Below are 22,915 nucleotides of genomic sequence, written 5' to 3' on the forward strand. Positions count from 1 at the left end.
TGATAGGGCTGACTTAACCCTACTCATGGCCACTGATGAGGGACAGGAAGATGAGAGTGACCCTCTCCCTGATGTCTTCTCCAACACTGCAGCTGATGGCTCAGTGGAAGGAGTTGTTCTTGCAGATTGCCTTTCTGAAGAACAGAAGGAGGATTGCAGGAACCTCCTAGGCCAATTCTCTGAGCTTTGCTCTCTTACACCTGGTCAGACCACTTGGTGTGAGCACACCATAGATACTGGAGACAGTTTATCTGTCAAAAGTAAGATTTATAGACAGTGTGACCATGTCAGGGACTGCATTATGTCTGAGGTTCAGAAGATATTGGACTTAGGGGTGATTGAGCACTCAGATAACCCCTGTGCCAGCCCAGTGGTGCTAGTACCCAAGCCTCATTCTCAAAATGGGAAAAAGAAAATGAGGTTTTGTGTAGACTGTAGAGGGCTCAATACAGTCACAAAGACTGATGCTCACCCTATACCCAAGGAAGATGAGCTTATAGATACACTGGCATCTTCCAAGTATCTCAGCACTTTTGACTTGACTTCAGGGTATCGGCAGATCAAGCTATCAGAAAATGCAAAACCTAAAACTGCTTTCTCTACCTTTGGAGGACATTATGAGTTCACTGTTATGCCCTTTGGTTTGAAGAATGCACCTGCCACTTTTCAGAGGCTGGTGAACACAGTCCTCCAAAGTCTGGAAGCTTTCAGTGCAGCATATCATGATGAAAATGCTGTATTCAGTTCCACCTGGGATGACCACCTAGTCCACCTCTGGAAAGTTGTAGAGGCCCTCCTAAAGGCAGGCCTCACTATCAAGGCTTCAAAGTGCCAGATAGTGCAGGGGAAGGTGGTTTATCTGGGACACCTTTTTGGTGGGGAACAGATTGAACCACTGCAGGGGAAGTTTCAGGCTATTTTAGACTGATCTCCCCTACAACACAGACCCAGGTCAGAGCCTTTCTTTGTCTCACTGGGTATTACAGGAGGTTTATTAAGAATTATGGCTCCATTGTTGCCCCTCCTAATGACCCCACATCCAAGAAGATGCCTAAAAAGGTATTGTGGACAGCTAGCTGTCAGAAAGCGTTTGTGGAGCTTAAGCAGGCTATGTGTACTGCACCTGACCTAAAAAACCCAAACTATTCAACTAAGTTGATTGTCCAGACAGATGCAACAGAGTTAGGGGTTGGGGCTGTGCTATCACAACTCAATTGAGAGGGCCAGGATCTGTTGCAACCTGTTACTCTCTTTTCTCATGACTCCTTACACTATACACTAGCTGTAAGCACACATAGCACCTTCACAGCAGAATCACAAGGGGAGGAGCTACGGTCCGCGAGCTGAGGCGAAGACTGAGAGGAGAGGCGCTGGGAGCAGGCGGGGAGATGGAGAGGCACCCGAGAGGACCAAGAGGAGAGGCAAGGCACTGGGAGCCCCAGGGAGCCAGAGCATAACCCGCCCGCATCTGCAATCCGCCTCTGCAATCTGTTTGAGACCCTTTAAGGGGGGCCCTGGCACAGCTTTGAGATAGCTGCGCTGTAGCGTGGAAAGCAGCGAGATTTCATGGCGCTGGAAGCCACAACGCATTGTGGCATCTAGGGCCCACCACGGCATAAACTTCCCGATCACCATTCTGCGAGGAGGAAGTGGAACGGGAGCAGAGCAGGCGGGTGCAGCGGTCACGGTGAGTGGGGGAGCTTGGGGGATTGGAGTGCGGGATAAGGAAGGCTGACGAGGGTGACAATGGGTTGGGGGGGCTGGGTGTCAGTGGCTGGCCGGGCTGAGTGCTCCCCCGGTGGCACCGTGTGGGGGGGAAGAGTGGTGTGTTGCAGTGAGGTGAGCGGGGTGGTGGAGGTGGCGGAGGTCAGCAGTGGTCTGTGGAGGGTTCCCTTGTGTGGAGTAGTGTAGGGTTGGTGGGTTTAGTGGGTCTCGGGCATGCTTGGAACGTGCTCTGGAGCGCATTTGGAGCAGGTTGTATGGGCACTCACTACACCTGCCACACTCTCCGGTGCTCTGTGCACCCCTGTGATCTCGTAGCTCCAAACCCATAGCCCTTGCTCCTTGTGCCTCTCTACCAAACGGCCTCGCTCCCTGATCACTGATTACTGATCTTTCTCTGATCCACCCTTGATTGCTTTGCCATCGGCCACCCTCGCATGGCCCACCATGTGCCACTCGTCATTCACCTTGAGTTACTCCCCTGCGCTGCACCCCCCCCCACGCTTTGCTCTCTGCTCCGTCCTGCCCTGTCCTGCCCAGTCCTGTCCCCCAGTTCCTCTTCCCCGTGCTGGTGTCCACTCGTTCCGCTCTCCATTTCCCAGCAGGAGGCCTTGTGACAGGGGATCCCTTGAATGGTCCATCCATCAGAGGCACCTGGTCTACAAGGAAGTGGCCCGGCTAGGTCTGGGTGCGGCTTGTGAGTGACCTGTGTGCCCGCTCACCTCCTGTCCCCAAGTTCAGGATCTGTCAGTCCCTCGCCTCCAAAAACCTCAACTTATCAGGCACAAGCGGACCGTGAATTACCAGAGAAATTCGAGACCTGAGACCTGTTCCCCGAGTCATCATGAGATCTGGTCGAGTTAGGGTTCTTTCGGAAGGCAAAACCAGGACTCAGAGTTCCCACAGGAGGGCGCAAAGGAAAGGGAAATGTTCTGTACCGGGAGCACAAAACAGGGGACTCGACCAACTGGTATTGCCTCTCACTCCTCTTCAGGTCTACCTTAAGAAGCCAGGACGCATTAATACGTTCGGATTCCTAAAAGATCCAATTGCTGCTATTTTTTTCAAATCCTGATACCATTGAGGGCCATCCTACCCTACTGGTCCCGCAAATATTGGGTTCAGTGCAGATGGGGCAGGATGCATCAGGCAATAAAAACTCACCGAGAACTCTCACCTTCCCGACAGCCTCTATCCAGCATTTGGTGCCGGAATCCCTCCTTCAGGAGGCTTCAGAGGAGCAAGCCACCGTAGGATACAACGTAAAAGTCAGCGAGCAACAGAACAACCCCTGGGACATGAGCAACGCAACAGTACACCAGAACTTTCAGGTCTGTAGCACCCTGATAACTGCTCAGGTTCATGCTCCGGAGAAAAAACTCCTCAAGGTGGCTGGCAACAGGATATGACAGTTAATCTATGAAACACTCAGCCTCCAATCATTTTTGGAAACTTGACAGAGGCATTCAGTGATCCCGTGTTTGCCGGAACTCATCAACAGTTGACTCCCATGCCACGGTCAAGCCTTGCCACTCAGGGGGCTAAAGAGAGGTTGGACATCTGCTTTGCATCTACAGGAAAAATGGAAGACACTTGGTTGCAGTCACTCTCCATACCAAATGACAAAGGGGGTCATTACAACCTCAGCGGTCTTTTAAGAAGACCGCAGAGGGACCGCCGTTCGGAAGACCGCCTGTAGTGGCGGTTTGCCGCTCGGCGTATTATGACCGTTGGCTGCCCTCTGTCGTTTTTCCGACGGAGAGCTGCCAACAGCCATACTTGCGGGCGGCGGGGAAGTGGAGGTTGCTCCACCGCCACGCCAACAGAACACTGCCGAGCTAATCACGTCCTGTGATTCTGCGCGGCGGTGTTCTGTTGGCGGTGTGGTGTTGGCGGAGCTGCCCCCATGGCTCCCGTCCCCTCCCGGAGGATTGATGGAACAGGTAAGTCGATCGTACGTTAGGGGAGGGGAGTGAGGGGGTGTTGTGTGTTGTGTGGGTGCATGGGGGTGTGCGTCTGTGTATGTAGGGGGGGCGTGTGAGTGCGTGTATGCTTGCGGGGGTGTTGCATGTTTCGGAAATGTGTGTCTGTCTGTCTGTAAGGATGTGTGCGTGAATGTGTGAATGTGGGTGTACGTGTCTGAGTGTGTGTGTGGCAGTTGGCATGTATGTTGGTGTGTGTGCGTGTATGTGTGTTGGTGGTGCCTGCGTGCGTGTCAGGTGTGTATGTGTAAGGTAATGTCAGGGGTCGGGGTGGGGAGGAGGGCCCTGCCACCTTTGGGGGGTGGCAAGGGTGGTGGGGGGTGTAGGGGAGGGAGTCGGGGTGGGGGAAACCCCTATCAGTGGCAGGTACGGAATTCCCTGGCACTGATAGTGCTTACTGCCATGGATTTCATGGCGGTTCCTACCGCTGGAAATCCACGGCGGTAACCCGGGTCACAATACCGGCGGCGGTATTGTCACGGCCGCCGGGCTGGAGACCCAGGTCTCCAGCCCAGCGGGCGGAACGGGGAAGCGGCGGATGACCATGGCGGTAACCGCCATGGTTATTATACTAAAAAAAAGACCGCCAGCCTGTTGGCGGTCTTACCGCCACTTTAACACCGTCCGCCAGGGTTGTAATGACCCCCAAAGTCCTAGTCGAGGCATTGGACCTGAAAACCTTTGACTTAACAAACAGTAAAGAACAGTACCTGAGCCCACCCCCACTGTTGGAGAAGGCTAATCAAAGTCCAGCCATACTGCAACAAGAAAAAGTTTCCAACACGATCATTGAAGTCTCTAGTGACATGAGCAAACTACAAGAAGATATAGGCGCAATGGAATTTGGGTCCACATGTGTCAAAGCTTTTTGCATTCGCAAACGTTGCGAATGCCCATTTGCGAATGCAAAAAACCCTTTCAGAATGTATCAAAGGCATTCTGAATGCAATTTTAAGGAATCGCTAAAATAGCGATTCCTTAAAATTGCAACCCTGTTTAGAGAGTCGCAAATTGCGACTCTCTAATAATAAATCGCAAATAAGGAATCCTTTTTTGCGATTTCTAAAGCACATGTATGAAGCAATTCCTTTACGCGAATTGGGCATTAAGGAATCACTATTACCACCAAGTTGAACTTGGTGGTAACCATGTGCAAATGTTAAAAATGCATTTAAAATGCATTTTAAAAATTTACATGTAAACCACATATGCCCTATTGGCATGTGTGCACCTTACATGCTGTTAAAAAATGTGTTGGGGTGCAGCAGAGGGGGCCTTAGGCCCCCAGCACCCTGGACTTTGCATTTCCCAAAATTGTGAATTCCAGTTAGGAATTTGCAATTTGGGACATGCAAAATATTCGCAAATATGGGCAGACAGGCCCATTGATGCAAATGGGGGCTGTATCGCAATTTGCGATTCGGTAATAGCATTTGCGATTTTTAAGAAATCGCTATTACTGACCCACAAATATGATACATTGCATTTTGCGAATCAGAAATAGCGATTTCTTAAAAATCACTATTTCTGAATTGCAAAAGGCCTTTTTCATACATCTGGCCATTAGCAACTTGGACACTCCAGTCACCAACAAAATCCCTCTAGAGCGGAAGCAGAGTCAGGAATCGGAACCGGAGCAGCGGTCAGCGCTCGCACAGCGTTCCCTCGGAGCCGGCAACCTTTGAGGGCCAGGAGGTTTGAGCCGGTTTGAGCAGTCCAATCAGAGCGGTTGAGGCTTCGTGGCGGCCCGCCCTGCTGGAGCTCGGGAGAGTCTGGGAGCCGCAAACGCTGTCCACCTTGCGGGTCTCGGGCTCCTCCCCTCTCCCCCCGCCGTGGCGTCCTCTGCCGCAGGATCCATCAAGTGAGGTCCTGCCGGGCCAAGGACGAGGGCGGCGGCAATGGTGAGAGTCAGGTGGCTCGGCAGTCACATTGTGGGGCCCAAAGCACTTTGGCCCCAAGGAAGCAGTAAGAGGACCAGGAGCAGCACAGAGAAGAGCACAGAGCCGAGCCGGTCACAGTGCACAGTGCTGATGCTCTGATGCGCAGATGGCAGGAGGAGCGAGGCGTGGGCGAGGGAAGTGTGAAGCGGAGCATAAGCGGAGTATCGGGGAGGCGTCGTGGAGGCAACGCCTCTCCCTTAGTGTGGCAAGGGGGAGAACAGTGCAGCAAACAGCAGCGGCGGTGGCGCATGGAAACGCCGCAGGGCATAACAACATGAGAAGGATTGGACTGAAGTGGGGAAGAAGAGGCTTTCGCACGAGTGAGCCTGGAATACATCTCTCAGATACTGTATGTGTTCCAAACACAATGGCTGCAAGCTAAGAGCAGAGGAAGAGCGGAGGAGCTCTGCGCTTGATGTGGGTAGCTATACGGACGGGAGATTCTACCCACCAGCAGCTCCAGGTCCCGCAGGGCAGTCTCCGTGCATAGACCCCTACTACTACAAGCTTCGTAAACTACAAAAGTATATTCCTAGCAAAGGTACTGAAGCAGCACAACTATTCCGCTCACATCTGCTACAGTTCATGCGACGTCACGGAGATACGTAAGGCAAGGCAAGGCACATCTGGTTCCCAGGTCTCCAGGCACCCTCAGACTGTAAAGCCTACATTTCCTGGGACAAAGAACACACAACAAACACAGTGAATTTTAGTGCCTGTGTGGGAACTGGCAAACTAGCAGCAAGCCAGTGATCACGAATTTCCTAAAGCACTTGGCGGCACACCGCCCTTTCATCCTGAAACAGGCAGATATAGATCATCGTGATTCGCACACACATAATCCAAAATCAATCACCAGTTGAAAGCACTCAGATATTGCCTGTCAACACAGGGGTAGCAATAAGGATGACATTAACACATGGAAGGAAAAAAGCAGTAAAGAGGCAAAGGCAAGACTCCCCAGGGGAAGGCCAGCACGAGCCAAAAAAAAGAATCTACAGAAAGGAACTTACCCCCAAATCCGGCACAAACAAAGAAATCACCTTGCAAATCTCCAAGCAAGGGAAAAAAAGTAAGATACAAAATCATAGACTTCTTGCTCACTAAGAAGGAATCGAATCCCACCAGCACCTTAATTGGTATAGCTCTTGCTAACGACCCCGAGACAATATGTGCAACTGATGCGAAGACTGCGCAGGACATTGAAAGGACCTGTGTGGACCTGGGAAAAATCAATATACCAACACCCCAGTCAAATAAAACCGGCGTAATGATCAGTGCAGAAATTCACAAATGTTACCTTGATGATACTTTTTCCACTTTAAACCTCACTAATTGGAACAACTGGGGTGAGAGCCTGTGCCGCACTCCTCCTCCTAAACAACCTTTGCAAGTAGAGAACGACAAAGACTGTATCATAATTGAGGAATTTCCGCTGATAGACCTTTCAGACACCTGCTCAGATACACCTCAGGGCATTCAGATTGCAAACAACAAAACAAAAATGAGATCTACCTGTAGCACAAGCTCGCCACGAAAAGGTCTCTCATCTTGTAATACAACAACTATAACAACATTCAACACGCATGTATCCCCAGCTGTCTTGGCAATGGAGCAACCAGAGCAACTAGAGGAACTTGAAGACTTCTTAGACCACACAACTGGGGCTAAAGTAAATGCAGCACCATCAACATCTGGAGACTCGTGGAAGGCCTTGTTAGCAACAATGGACGCGATATCAGCAGCCATCCAATTTCAAGCAGACAAGCAGGTAGACTTACTTAACATCCTGGCCATCCACATTGTGAGCATCGACAACAAGCTACAATCCTTGTATGATCTGATAAAGAGGGATCAAACCCACTCATATACCCAGCAGGTGACATGTCAGTGTTCTGTCACAGGCGATAACTCACAAAGATCCCTGGATATCCTAAATGACATCTTGAAAGAGGTAAAAATCCAGACCCTTAGAACTGAAGAGCATCTTAGTAGCAGTGGCGAAAAGATCTCCAAAAACCTAACGAACAAGGAAAACCCACAAAACGTAAAGAATTCTCACGAGGAAAGCAATAACTTCAAGGATATTCATTTATCCGGACAGGGAATGTCTCTGAGCAGCACAGAAGGCAGATCATGACTCAGTACATAAAAAATGGGACCCCCCCACGGGCGGATCAAAGGACATAATCCCTGACAACTCAATAGCGGAGGAATCATCCCTCACGAAACGGGAAAAGAAATAGAAAAGGAAGGCACGGAAAAAAACAAAGGGGGTCCAGCAAAGCTGTATATGGAAATCGTTTGCCAAATCAAATGGTCCGCAGTTTAAGAAATCAGATAGCACTGAAAACAGAAATAGGATCTGCCATTCTAGACAGATCAGGCCAGAATGGCCAGCCAGCGAGGACAATTCCACGGGTGAACCAAGTGCCTTAGTTAATCAATCAACATCACAGCAACAGTCTCCGAAAACTCCCTGTTCTAGTATCAAGCAGAGTAGCAGCCTACTGCATGGAGGGATGGCCTTAAGAGAATCCCAGGGAAATAGAACAATCATCAGGCAGTGCCCAGAACAGGCAACTCAGCGGTCTACTGACAGGCAGAAAACTGGCAAACCCGGGGAATATAACCCTCAATGCACAAGCACCACACACAACAGGACCGTAACAAATCAACCTGTAGGTAGCAACAAACAGACTCTAGATCATGGTTACCATCCTTGGTCAGACGATTGCACAAACAGCGCGGCACAAAAAAGAAACCCAGAACACCAGATTACGCAGGACAATGCGGCCTCAGAGGAAAAAAAAATACTTTTCATTCCTTGCTATATCTCGTAGGGGGCTTTTGACATTTTAAATAGAGGCACCATACTGAAGTTAATAAATGCGATTTTGCCCCTGGCTCACATTTCAACAACAGAACTGATGACTGTGGAGTTCACTCCACATCCAAACAATAAAGACAAAGAGGCAACGCTGACATCCTGGGCCACGTCCGCCATCATTGATCAAATTCTAGTACATCAAGACACGTTCAGTGCATGGGGCGTCGTCCTGCAAAAACTAGAACCGCCCAGATACCCAAACCTTCTGGTACCGCAACAAAAGAAGGGCGGTTCAATCTTAGCAGTCAGGACCACTTAACAATCATAAAGCACCAAAGCATGCTCCATCCCGGCATGCGCCAATAGATCTTCATTGACACTTCCTCAACAGTCAAACAGGCTGCAAGGCAACATTTTAAAGAAAATAATCATAAATGGTCCTGACAAAAACCCAGAATATATCCACATTTGCTCCTGGAATACTCACGGTTTCAAAAATCTGGTTACTGACAGGGCGGCCCTGAGTTTCCTTCAGCAGTTTGAAATTGTCATGTTGCAGGAAACATGGTGCATGGAGCTGATACAAATTTCAGGTTACTCAGGTTATTCTGGGATAGACGTCTCTGCCAAACAAGCTAAAAAACATGGACACCCCAAGGGGGGGACTTACAACGTATTGCTCCACAAAAATCAACTGGGTGATCAAACAGAACGACCCGGGAATTGACAGGCTGCTACCAATAAAACTGGAACATCGGGCATCATCAGGCAACAACAGAACTTTACTATTGATCAACGTATACATACATCCTAACAAAACCCAAAACAGTGAAAACATTGAAACATTGACCAGTATTTTAAAAGTGTTGGAGAAACAAAACAAGGACGCAATACTCATTTTGTCTGGCGACTTCAACTTTGATTTGAGAAAAGGCAGCACAAAATACCCTAACAGAACATGCACATACACTTAGTTTGAAACCCTGGGTTTGCGCTGCCTGTCCCCTCTCCCTGATGACACCTCATCCGCACAAGTAACCTTTTCAAGTGGCACAAAAAAATCCAATATTGACTTTACATTAATAAACGAAATCGCATTGTCACTGGTCTCAGCATATAGGATCCAATAACACTCAAAGAGCGATCACTTTCCACAACTTATTAAGATCCGTAACGAACGGAATTGGCTCCCCACCGCCAATATCATAATTTCAGCCCCGTGATTTATGATACCAAAAAACTGAAATGGAAGGGGTCAGGCCTAGACAAAGTAATGGAAGTAGTGTATCACAGTGCAGGCACAACAAAAGAGCTCAAAGAATCGCTAAGAGTGCAGGAACTAGTAGACCACCCCCAAGGAGAGCGAGTGATCGCTTGGACGTACTTGTGTGATTCCCTAATAAATACATTTTCCATTAAAAAAACGTCCTCCAATTTCGGTCACAGAGTCAAAAAACAAAGTAAAGAGTCGCATAGGAGAAAAACCATGGTTCAATGGGACACTGCGTAATCAGAAAAAGCAAGTCTCGAGAGAACTAAACAAGGTCTTAAAGGACGCACACTGGGGAGGAACTCTGATGACACAAGGCTTTCTGAATTAAGAGCCAAATATAAGAAAAACTGCTGATTGGCAAAACAGAGTTACTACGAGGATCTGTGGACCAAGTTGCTTATGTCCAACAAACAGAAAAATAATAAAAAGTTCTAGGAACTAATAAACGGACTAACTAAGGGAAATAATCGACACACGAATGCAGGTATTGATGCAACCACATGGGAAGCCCACATACAGACAATGGTCTCACTCCCAAAGCACCATGTGAAGGAGGAGGCCACACAGATAGCCAATGACTTAAGCAAGATTAATTTTGGCTTCCGAGTGACAACGCAAACAGACTTACTTCCAAACGGAAACAAAGGAAAGCACGCACTAATGACTATTGATATAGAAATGCTGACAAGCCTTATTAAGAAACTAAAAATGGAAGGGGCAGCTGGTCAGAACGGTATTCCGAACGCCTTGTTTAGAGGAGACCCTTCATTCTGGGTGTATTATTTGGCGCTGCTTTTCAATAATCTCCGAGGCACTATGAGTCTCCCAGATGCATGGAAAGGCAGCATAATTCACCCCATATATAAAGCAGGTAACCCCGCAAATCCTTCAAACTACAGGCTAATTGCATTGATAGATGAGGAAGCAAAACGCATCCTGTCTACTGCAACAACTAGTAGAACGGATTCATGACAGACAATTAATTCCACGATGGCAGACAGGCTTTAGAGCTGGCATTGGTGCTTCCACCAACCTGGCAACCTTGGACATGCTGGGAAACAAAGCCAGGCTTAAGAAAAAAAGGCTACTTGCCTGCTTCATTGATCTAAAGGCAGCTTTTGATTGCGTACCAAGAAACCGCCTATGGGAGAAACTGAAAGGTTGGGACTTACCGCCGGCGGTATACTTTCTTGGCGCAATGATGGACTTGTACACAGGTACTTGGGCGCAAGTCAAAATCGGGAGGGCAGTCACCACACCAACAGAACATTAACAGCAAAAAGACTTAAACAAGGGTGTGTATTGGCCCCCACGCTGTTCAACTTATATCTTGCAGACCTAGCCGAGGCTCTAGCTCCTGTAAATCAATCAATCAATCAAGGCATTTATAGAGCGCGCTACTCACCCGTGAGGGTCTCAAGGCGCTGGGGGGGGGGGGTTTACTGCTGCTCAAAGAGCCAAGTCTTGAGGCGCCTCCTGAAGGTGAGGTGGTCCTGGGTAGTTCTTAGGTGAGCGGGAAGGGAGTTCCATGTCTTGGCTGCCAGGTAGGAGAAGGATTTACCTCCAGCGGTGGTTTGGTTCTGCAGATACGAGGGACGGTGGCGAGGGCGAGGCTGGCTGAGCTAAGCTGACAGGTGGGCGTGTAGAACGAGAGGCGTCTGTTGAGGTATTCGGGCCCCTTTTGTGGAGGGCTTTGTGTGCGTGGGTGAGGAGCCTGAAGGAGATCCTTTTGTTGACGGGGAGCCAGTGCAGGTGTTTCAGGTGAGCGGATATGTGGTTGTGGCACAGTATGTCCAGGATGAAGTGTGTGGAGGCGTTCTGTATGCGTTGAAGAAGTTTCTGTAGCTTTGCGGTGGTTCCTGCGTATAGGGTGTTTCCGTAGTCCAGGCGGCTTGTGACGAGGGCGTGGGTAACAGTTTTTCTAGTTTCGGCAGGAATCCAACGGAAGATTTTTCGGAGCATGCGAAGGGTGTGGAAGCAAGGAGACGAGACGTCGTTGACTTGCTTGGTCATAGTGAGGAGGGGGTCCAGGATGAATCCGAGGTTGCATGCGTGGTCTGAAGGGGTTGATGCGGTGCCCAGGGCCGTGGGCCACCAGGATTCGTTCCAGGCGGACTGGGAGTGTCCGAGGATGAGGACCTCCGTCTTGTCTGAGTTCAGCTTCAGGCGGCTGAGCTTCATCCATTCTGCAACGTCTTTCATTCCATCCTGCAGGTTGGCTTTGGCGGTGGCTGGGTCTTTGGTGAGGGAGTTGGGTGTCATCGGCGTAGGAGATGATGTTGATGTTGTGTTTGCGGGCGATGTTGGAGAGGGGGGGTCATGTAGATATTGAAGAGGGTAGCCACCCGACAGCCTTGGCCAAGAAAGGAATTGCATGGCTACAGTACGCAGACGACATAGTTTTGCTCAGACAAACACCTGTTGGGCTACAGCATAGCATCGATGCATTTTCTACATACATAACAATGCAAGGCCTAGAACTGAATTGGAGTAAAACTAAGGTTGTCCGCCTAGTTGACAGGAAGTTTAAATCTGCTTCATGGTTCATAAATGGATCCCGGGTGGAGGTTGCACCCACATATAAGTACTTGGGATTCACAATGGACCGTCTCTTGACTTTTAAGCCACAGCTAGCTGTCGCTCAAGCAAAAGCCCTTTCACTGACCTACGGTTTTAAAGTTCTAAAACAAAAACTGAGCTGCCCTTCATATACTCACCTGCTTGCTGCTATGGCAGCGCGACTAATGCCCACCATCACCTATGGCGCCAAAATCATGCTGGGGAAAGAGGCAGTTTTTCTCAATCAAGTCCAGATGAAGGCTTACAGTTTTCCGGATACCACGACCAGCATCTCCAGCTCAGGTCCGCTTGGAATTTGGTCAGAAAAACTAGGAATATCAGAGTAGATGTGCCTTCATTAAACTATGCTGGAAGATGCGTGCAGCTGAGACTGGTACTCTAAACAACCTATGTTGGATGGAAATTGAGGAGCAACAACATTACAATGACAAAAGCACCTGGGGCCATCACTTAAATAACTGCATTAAAGTACTAGGTCTGCTAGAAGCCTGGGACCAGAACCTGTACAAAAAGGAGTTTTTTCGGAAGGCAAACGCTATCGCTAAGAAGAAATCCTTAAATTCTGACAAACAGAAACTGGCAAGCAGACAGCATGCCTTGAATATAATAGCATCCTTCAAAACTTTACGGGCACAGGAATATCTAGCAGCAACCTTCAACCAGCCGCTGAAATATTGGTTCATGCTTTTCCGCTTTGGGTTGATGGAAACGAAGGATATGGTCCCTTCATGGAAACAGCAGGACCTGACACATTCCTGTCGACTGTGTGGATACAGAAAAGAGTCATTAGAACACATTTTTTGTGTGTGCCCGGCTTTGCTAAGCCACAGGACACTATGGGGGTCATTACAACCCTGTCGGATGGCGGAGAACCAGCGGTAAGACCGCCAACAGGCTGGCGGTCTTACCTTGGTGAATTATGACCATGGTGGTTACCGCCATGGTCATCCGCCGGTTCTCCGTCCCGCCCGCCAGGGCGGAGACGACCACCGGGCTGGAGACCTGGGTCTCCAGCCCGGCGGCCGTCAGTATACCGCCGGCGGTATTTGGACCCGGCTTACCGCCATGGATTTCCAGCGGTTTCAACCACCATGAAATCCATGGCGGTAAGCACTATCAGTGCCAGGCAATTCCTTCCCTGGCACTGCTAGGGGTCTCCCCCACCCCCCAACCCCACCCTGACTCCCTCCCCTACACCACCCACCACCCCTGCCACCCCCCAAAGGTGGCAAGGCCCCCCTCCCCACCCGACCCCGAACATAACATTACTCACACACACCTGACACGCATGCAGGCACCACCAACACACACACACGCACACACCCCGACATACATGCCAACATCCACACACACAGTCAGACCTGCACACCCACATTCAAACATACACGCACACATCCATACAGACATACCCACAGCCATACACGCACTCATTCCCATACACACAACACCCCCGCAAGCATACACGCACTCACACACCCCCTCTACATACACACACGCACACCCCCATGCACGCACACAACACCCCCCTCCCCTAACGGACGATCGACTTACCTGGTCCGTCGATCCTCCGGGAGGGGACGGGAGCAGCTCCGCCAACACCACACCGCCAACAGTACACCGCCACGGCGAATCACAGGACGTGATTCGCTGGGTGGTGTTCTGTTGGCGTGGCGGTGGAGGTGGAGCAACCTCCACTTCCCCGCCGCCCGCAAGTATGGCTGTTGGCGGCTCTCCGTCGGAATAACGCCGGAGAGCAGCCAACAGTCATAACACGCCGAGCGGCAAACCGCCTGCACAGGCGGTCTTCCACACGGCGGTCCCTCGACGGTCTTGCAAAAAGACCGCCGAGGTCGTAATGACCCCCTATATTTGAAAAAAAAAATTAAGACACTGAACTTACGCTCATGCAGACCGGTCATCATTAGCTGGCTTAGCGGACTGTTGATCCCGTTTTCATGTCGAGGGACTAAATTCATGGTACAGGCTCAGAAAGAATTAGTGAACAAAGTCGAAGCTGAGAGTGCAAGGCCCACCACTTAGGATTCTCACTCGATTACTATTATCGTGTTTGCAAGGGAGCAAGAAAGTCCTAAAGTTAAGTTCAAGATCAAGGTTGGAATTAGTGGAGAACATTTTAGATTGCACAACTCTTTAATCATGATATATTTTAGTTTTAAATAAGTTTTTATGTTTTTTATTATGACTCTCCACCAAACATATTGAATAGGCAAAGTATTAATATTATTATGCATTTTGGAATTGCGATGGTTTTAATTAACTGTGTCAATAAACGTACTTACTTACTTACCCCTTTAGATGCCAACAATAGAAACGGCAAAACCCTCCCTAAAAGCCACCTTCCAGCTGAATCTACTAACTGCGAATTGGGGGATCTCGCTTGGCTACACGCCTCACTTCTAAACACCCTTCACACTTCAACGACAGTCCTCAGTATGCAATTGGACAAACTAGATTACAAATTGACCTAAATGAATTATGGCCACTCACATCACAGATATTAATCGTAAACTGGATATGCTGGCCATCTGGCCACCTGATCCAAAAGCCAATGTGGATCAACAGCAAGATCCCTGCAAATGTGGACCGATCATTGACAAATTGAGCACACTACCAAATATTTTAACAGACATGTTAGAAAAATTAAAAATAAATAAGAGCAACAATTCTAGTCCCAACAATCCTAAACAAGGACTATCCCACTCTGTGTGTCTGCAAAAGATACTAGGAGCAGTATCAATGAAAGATTGTCGTTCAAGCTGTCCAGCAAAAAATAGGGTAAATACTCAGGGCACAACCTTTTGTGGAAACGATGATCCAAAAGTACGAAGTAGGCCATCCACACCCTTAGGCACTCCAGATGTCGTTCATGCCACTGCAATGGGGTCACAGATGGAAAAATCAAAGTCGATAAACTCAAATTGTACAGACGAATGCACACAGATGGGAAAAACAGCGTTGATAAATTCAGATTGTACAAACGAATCTTTAGCACCAATACCCAAATGTCCTTCCAAAAGGCAAACAAATTGAGCCAGAAAGGCAAGGAAAAAAACTTATACCAAAGATACTAATGGCAATTTTTACTCCATATTTTCGGCACAATCAAAGCCACAAATATGGATTTCTGAGTCCTCAAGCAATCCCCAGGTTTCAATTCATGTGAAACTTACAAGGGTAGGAGCAGTCAATTGTTCAGTTCAGTTAATCTCCAGCCGACGGAACAACTTCAGATTAATTTACACTATCCAGACATGAGGGAGGAGGAGGTCATGGACCGGGCCTCAGGCCAGGGGTCCACAATGTCAGCATCAGGAAAAATGTTAGCACACATAGGTAGTGAAAAACCTTTGGCCAATTAGCCACTCAACTATCCTCGCAGGGCCTTCCAGGGATGCCAGTGGCATTGGTACCGAAACTAAAAGATGCTTCGCAGACGGTGGCATTGGGGGCCAATCTGTCTCCTGGGAATCCGAGGCAGTCAGTGCATTCAAGGCCAGCTGCACAAGGTGACTCCTCTCAATTTACCGATATTTGCCCAGCTGCCATAACGGGCAACTCGCCGAGACCCAAATCACAGCCATGGAACAACAGTGATGAGGAACAAACACAGCCTATTAGCCAGTCCAGCAAACCATCCCCCTTAGCACATCATCCACAGTCCAGCACTAAGATCGCTTGTTGGGAAACTATTTCGAAAATGCTCAGGGTGAATGGAGGTGGATGGATCATATCTTTAACTCAAGAAGGAACAACTGACTTAACAATTACAATGCGGAAAATAGGGATCAGGGGTCGGCTGTTACCATCATGTCCTGGAACATCGCTAAAGCAAAAAACATTATTACTGGCGGAGTCGTAGTAGTAAACAGCTGCAATTACACTATAATTATATTGCAAGAAACATGGCTAATAGACCCAGTCCACTTAGGAGGTTACACATTACACCACATCATTGCTGAAAAACCAAATAAATCGGGCAGGCCAAGTGGAGATCTAGCCACATATGTTTCCATGGTGCTACATGCTACAACAGAGCAGCTGGCATTATCAAAAAATTATCTGCAGGCCGTCAAAATCACTTTCAGTGATAATCGACAAACCCCTCTTGTCATTTTCAATGTTTATGCTCAACCGCAGAAACGTTGGAAAACACTGCTTTTTGAGAAATTACTGAATAAAGCAGAAGAGATAAGATGCGCTCACCTAACATAGGCATTTTAGTGACAACAGCTGGACAGGACAGCACATACGATAAAGACCTGGTACAAAATAAGAAGAAAAATTACCAGCCCTTTAGTCGTGGCTTTATGGAATTCAATAAGCAATGATTCAAAGTCAGTATACAACATGCACTTGCAGCACTCGCTGCAAGAGACACAAATGACACACCTATTGGACTCTAATATGTCATATCCCCTTCTGTGCCGTGTGTTAAAAAAGGAAATAGGTCTGCAATCCTGGCTAGATGATAAACGCAAATTTGCACAACGCTCACATGCCTGGTTTCTCATGCATACTTACACCACCTGCACCATCTCAATGTCTGATCTCAACATTTTCAGTACACATCAAACACTACCTGCTTGCGATACGGCTAGGATCCCTTTCATCTAGAGCAGATCAACCATTGTGGAAGAATGGGGGAGAGACGTCATGCAGGCTGTGCAATGCTGCCAGGGAGGACATGGTCCATATGATCTGTATCTGCCCGGCCCTAAGAGAAGCACGTCCTCAACTGCTGAAACCAGTTTTAACGAGAAACGGGATACGTTCTTGTTGGCCAGCAGTGATGAAAATGTTTGATTCACCTGATCCACAGATAAACTGTAGACTTGTTACATTTTTGTCTGCACAGACCAAATGCTTAAACTTGCCGCCTGGGACTGTTAATTGACCATAAAGATGTAGATTATGTTCTTAAATCATGCAGCACCAGGCACATTGAAAAGTTTGCGCTTTTAGTAATTGTTTAGTTACTCTTATCATTGTTTTAGCATAAATTCAAGAATTTTATAGTGGATAATGAATCTTAATTGTGTTTAGTTTTATAGCACCTGAGTGGCCTGTGCCAGCAGGTGACGTCAGATCCCCCACCCGCTAGGTGCTTCCCTGTGTAGCTGAGCAATCCCTCTTTCAGTGCTATTTAGGGTCTCTCCTTTGGATGTTTCCTCAGATTCGGATTACAAGATTCCAGCAGGAATCCTCTGCATCCTTTACTTCACCTTCTACTGATGAAATCGCACCTGGGCCCTCCAGGAACTCTACAAACTGCAACAAAGAAGCAAAAATGACTTCTGCAACATTGAATCTTCATCTTCTGCCACCAAGTGCAACTGTTTCCAGGTCATGCATCCTCAGAGGACTGCCTGTCGTCAGCCTGCACCAGAAGATTGAAGGAACCTCCCTTGAAGTGAAGAAGTCACTTCCCTGCTTCAGCAGGCACCCCTCTGCATTGGCGACCGGGGCTTGGGTTCCCTCTCCTGAAGAAGTGCGTGGATACAGCATCCCTGGTGGTGGACTGAAGTGGTCCCGACCGTCCTGATGTCTTACTGTCCAACTTTGGTGGCGTTAAGAGCTTGCCTTCCCACGTAAGACAGTACCCCCGTGCACTGCATGTTTTGCAGTTGCCAAGGCTTGTTGGCATCCTTTCACGAAGTTCTTTATGCACTGTGCAGCGCCGGCCCCCAGCACCCCTTCCTGTGACGCACAGCCTCCTGCGTGATTCTCCAATGGCGTGGGATACCTTTGTGTAGTGCTGCGGGGGCCTCCTTTTGCACCTTCTTTGTCCCCATGCTGTGGGACTCCTGTGCAAGCTGCCTGGTCTTCTGAGGGCTCTCTGAGTTGCTGAGAGCCCCCTTTGCCTCCTCTTCCTAGGTAGAGGCCACCAGGTCCCTCCTGGTCCTGGGAAGCGCCATTTTCCACTAACCACGAGCTTTGTGTGTACTATGGCTTGTTGGCGGAATCCAGAGATGCAAACCAGACTGTAATCATCCTTCCGGCGTGGGACATCATCTGTATCAACCAGGAACCTGCATCTGTCTTCCTGGGTGCAGTATTGACTGTTCTTCTTCACCGGTGGTTCTTCTTTTACACCTTCATCCGGGTTAGCAGGGGCTCTGTTCTCTCTGGACTCTTCAGTGCTTCTTGGACCTGGTCCCCTTCTTCCACAGGTCTTCAGGTCCAGTGATCCATTGTTGGTGTCTTGCAGTCTCTTCTGGTTCTTGCATAATCTTCTATTACGTGTTCTTTTATATTCTTGGAAAGTTACTGTGGTTTACTCCTGCTTTCCTGAGCTCTCGGGTGGGTTCTATTACATACTTTTGGTGTTTTCTCACACTTCCAGCGCCCCTCCATACACTACACTTGCCTAGGTGGGAAACAGACTTTCACATTCCACTATTTTAGTATATGGTTTGTTTTCCCCTAGGCCCATTTCTAACTATTGTGATTTTCACTATTTGAATTGTTTTCTCACTGTTTTTATAGCTATTACTGCATTCTAGTGTATATACTGTGTATATTAAATACCTCCTAAGGGAGTATAATCTTTAAGTGTCAGGGAGACCAGATCCTCAGGGCCTGGGTACGCTCCCAACATGTCCACCACTAGACAGTTCCAAAACTCTGATAGAAATATCACAGAGCCTGAGAGGGTCTAAGCGGGGGAAAAGGAGATTATGAAGGGAACAGCTGGGAAGGAGACCTTTAGGAAGCAAAAGGTTAAACAACACAATATTAAGATATTATCACATTGATTTTCACTAGACTATGATTCTAAGCGTTGTCATACTGTAACCATGGATAACTTAAGAAAGGACTATAACTAGACCTCAAGACGTCTGGGTACCTGGGAAGGAATCAAGAATGGTTAATACAATGTTTCATATGAACTTTTCATGAAATGTCACATACTGTCTAGGAATATAAGAACCTTCTAGAATAATGTTTCAGAACAAACATTGCATTTTTACATGAGGACAAAAGGTAATCTGAACATTCCCTGGAAAACAATAGGAATTGTACTAAGGACTTAATATGCACAAAGAATGTAACATCTTGAATTTAACACCTTTGCAGAAAATGCAAAGGCCCTGGATAATTGTGTGCACTTCAGGAAACACTACACATTAAAGTTTTAATTGCCATGAAATGATCGCGCGCACTGTAAGTGATCTGAACACCTAGGTTTAAATGCGGGAATAAATTGCGCACACTGCCGATCCCAACAAGAATATGCAAATGCCATGAAATGATCGCGCGCTCTGTAAGCGATCTGAACATCAAGGTTTAAATGCGGGAATGCATCGCGCACACTGCCGATCCCAACAAGAATATGCAAATTCCATGAAATGCTCGTGCACTCTGTAAGCGATCTGAACATCAAGGTTTAAATGCGGGAACAAATCACGCACACTGCAGATTCTAACAAGAATATGCAAATGCCATGAAATGATTGCACAAGCCTTTGCCGATCTGAACACCAAGATTTACATGCGGTAAATGAATCGCGCACACTGCTGATTCAAACAAGAATATGCAAATGCCATGAAATGATCGCGCAAGCCTTTGCCGATCTGAACACCGAGATTTACATGCAGTAAATGAATCACGCACACTGCCGAATCAAACAAGAATATGCAAATGCCATGAAATGATCGCGCAAGCCTTTGCCGATCTGAACACCAAGATCTGCATCAGAGCAATGATTTGCGTACTCTGAAAGTTTCACAAGTAGGCCCCAAAACTCAAGAGTCTCTTAGAACGGGGTCGGGGGCCCAGCCCGACCTCCGTCTTACCACCCTGCCCAAGGATCAACAAAAGAATGAAGGGCAGGCCTGGAACACCAAGGTAGGCCTCCGGAACAGGAACTCAGGAAAATGCTGCTGCTCTGCACCGGGACCTCTGAATAGTGAGCATGTGGAGCTGGGCTGGCTCCCTTATATAGAGTCTGGCCCAGCCCACAACCACACCCAGTCATGCTGCAGAGAAAGCTTCTGGAAGGTCCTAGAAAGGGACCACACCCTAACACACTCAGTAAGTCTGCAGCAGTACCTTGCAAAAGAACAGTTACTGCAAACATAATTAATAGTGTTTTTCAAGGTTAAAGTCAGCAGTGCAAAAAGTTAACATACTCCATATAAACACAATGCATGAATTATGCTCTTGCATAAAGGCTGGGTTTTTGCATTTTAGTCGCTCGTAGAGCGCGCACTGCCCTGATGTTGACAGTACTCCCCTCTCCCAAGAGCGCTCTAGGGCCTGGTTTGCCTGGGTTAAGACGATGAAAACGTCTCTATAATCGTGGAGCATGAACATCAGCTGCGGAAACCCATGAGTTACTTTCAGGACCGTAACCTTTCCAAGAGGTCAAATACCACAGGTTAAGACCTCGAGGTTTGGAATCCAACACCTGTTTGACTTCGTATTCCACTTCCCCTGTACTAGAACTGGAGCTGGTTGTGAGTGTACCTTCTGGACTTCTTTTTTCAGGCGGGAAGTATGGAACACTGGATGAATACGCAGTGACTGGGGCAACTGCAGTTTATAGGTCACTGGATTAATTTGCTGGAGGACAGTGTAAGGACCTATGAATTTGGGATTAAACATGTGCTTTTTAAAAAGTCTATGGCCCTCATTATAAAATTGGCGGTAAAAGCCGCTTACCGCCTAGCAGAAGACCGCCAACACACCGTAATGTCAACATACCTATGTCACACAGCTCTAGTCCATGAGGAATCAAAGCAGATAACACACTGTGGGACCCAGATCTGTGAAATCATAAGGGAAAGTGACAACTCAGTGACCATACACTGGGTGAAAACGACAGACAGTAAAGAGGCAGTAGTGTTTAAGTACATGTAGTAGGCAGCTCTGTATTCTTACCTGTATTTCACTAGAAATATTGCTGGATCACTGAGTACCTGTTGTCCATGTCTTCTTCCTCTGCTTCCTCGTCTTCACAGTCCACAGGCTCCACAGCTGCAACAACACCGCCATCTGGACAATTCTCCTGCAGAAAAGGCACCTGTTGTTGCAAAGCCAAGTTGTGAAGCATACAGCAGGCCACGATGATCTGGCACACCTTCTTTGGTGAGTATAATAGGGATCCACCTGTCATATGGAGGCACCGGAACCTGGCCTTCAGGAGGCCAAAGGTCCGCTCGATCACCCTCCTAGTTCGCCCATGTGCCTCATTGTAGCGTTCCTCTGCCCTTGTCCTGGGATTCCTCACTGGGGTCAGTAGCCATGACAAGTTGGGATAACCAGAGTCACCTGCAAATGGCGAGGGACAATTGTTAGACACACACTAACCTTGAGGGATATCCCAGACCCACACAACCATTCCCATTGACTAGCTTCCAGGTGCTCACCTAATTGCCACACACGGTGCCTCTGGAGTTGACCCATCACATAAGGGATGCTGCTACTCCGCAGGATGTTGGCGTCATGCACAGAGCCAGGGAACATGGCATTCACATGGGAGATGTACTTGTCTGGCAAACATACCATCTGTACATTCATCGAATGATAACTCTTCCGGGGTCTGTACACCTGTTCACTCCTGTGGGGGGGGGGGGGATTACCAAAGCCACATGTGTCCCATCAGTGGCACCTATGATGTTGGGGATATGTCCCAGGGCATAGAAGTCACCTTTCACTGTAGGCAAATCCTCCACCTGAGGGAAAACGATGTAGCTCCGCATGTGTTTCAGCAGGGCAGACAACATTCTGGACAACACGTTGGAAAACATAGGCTGGGACATCCCTGATGCTATGGCCACTGTTGTTTGAAATGAAATGGAGCACTGACAGCACCTGCACTTGAGGGGGGATTCCTGTGGGATGGCGGATAGCTGACATCAGGTCTGGCTCCAACTGGGTACACAGTTTCCTGGATTGTGGCACGGTCAAGCCTGTATGTGATAATCACATGTCTTTCCTCCATTGTCGTCAGGTCCATCAACGGTCGGTACACCGGAGGATGCCGCCATCTCCTCACATGTCCCAGCGGACGGTGCCTATGAAGGACAGCAGCGAGCACAGAGTCAAACAACTCAGAGGTACGTACCCACAGCTTATACAGAACACCATCATAATCTAAAAAGTGGCCTGCATGTGTGTTGAGTCTAGTGACACAGTTGAAAATGTAGCCATGTGGGCCCCTGAAATGGCGGCTACCTGACCTGTAAAGTGGGACAATGGGATGTGAGGTAACTGAGCTGGCATTGTACACCGTCGCAGTAGGCAGTCGAAGACCGCGGCGCAATGCTGCATTGGTTAACATTGGACCATATGGGTCCCAGGAGCCAATGACGATGTACGCCGGCGGTGACGGTACGCACCGCCGCAGATGTGACCGCCATTTTCTATCTGTTCAATCACTCGATACCTGATCTTCGACAGGAGAGGACCTACACTGCAAGTGCTGCTGTGACCTCGGTCTGGAAGAGACAATGTCTGGGGAAAGGGCCCCTGCCTTCACATCGGAGGAGTTGGAGAAACTCGTGGATGGGGTCCTCCCCCAGTACACGCTACTCTAAGGTCCTCCAGACAAACAGGTAAGTAC

Source organism: Pleurodeles waltl, chromosome 1_2, assembly GCF_031143425.1.
Source record: "Pleurodeles waltl isolate 20211129_DDA chromosome 1_2, aPleWal1.hap1.20221129, whole genome shotgun sequence".
NCBI classification, from domain to species: Eukaryota; Metazoa; Chordata; class Amphibia; order Caudata; family Salamandridae; genus Pleurodeles; species Pleurodeles waltl.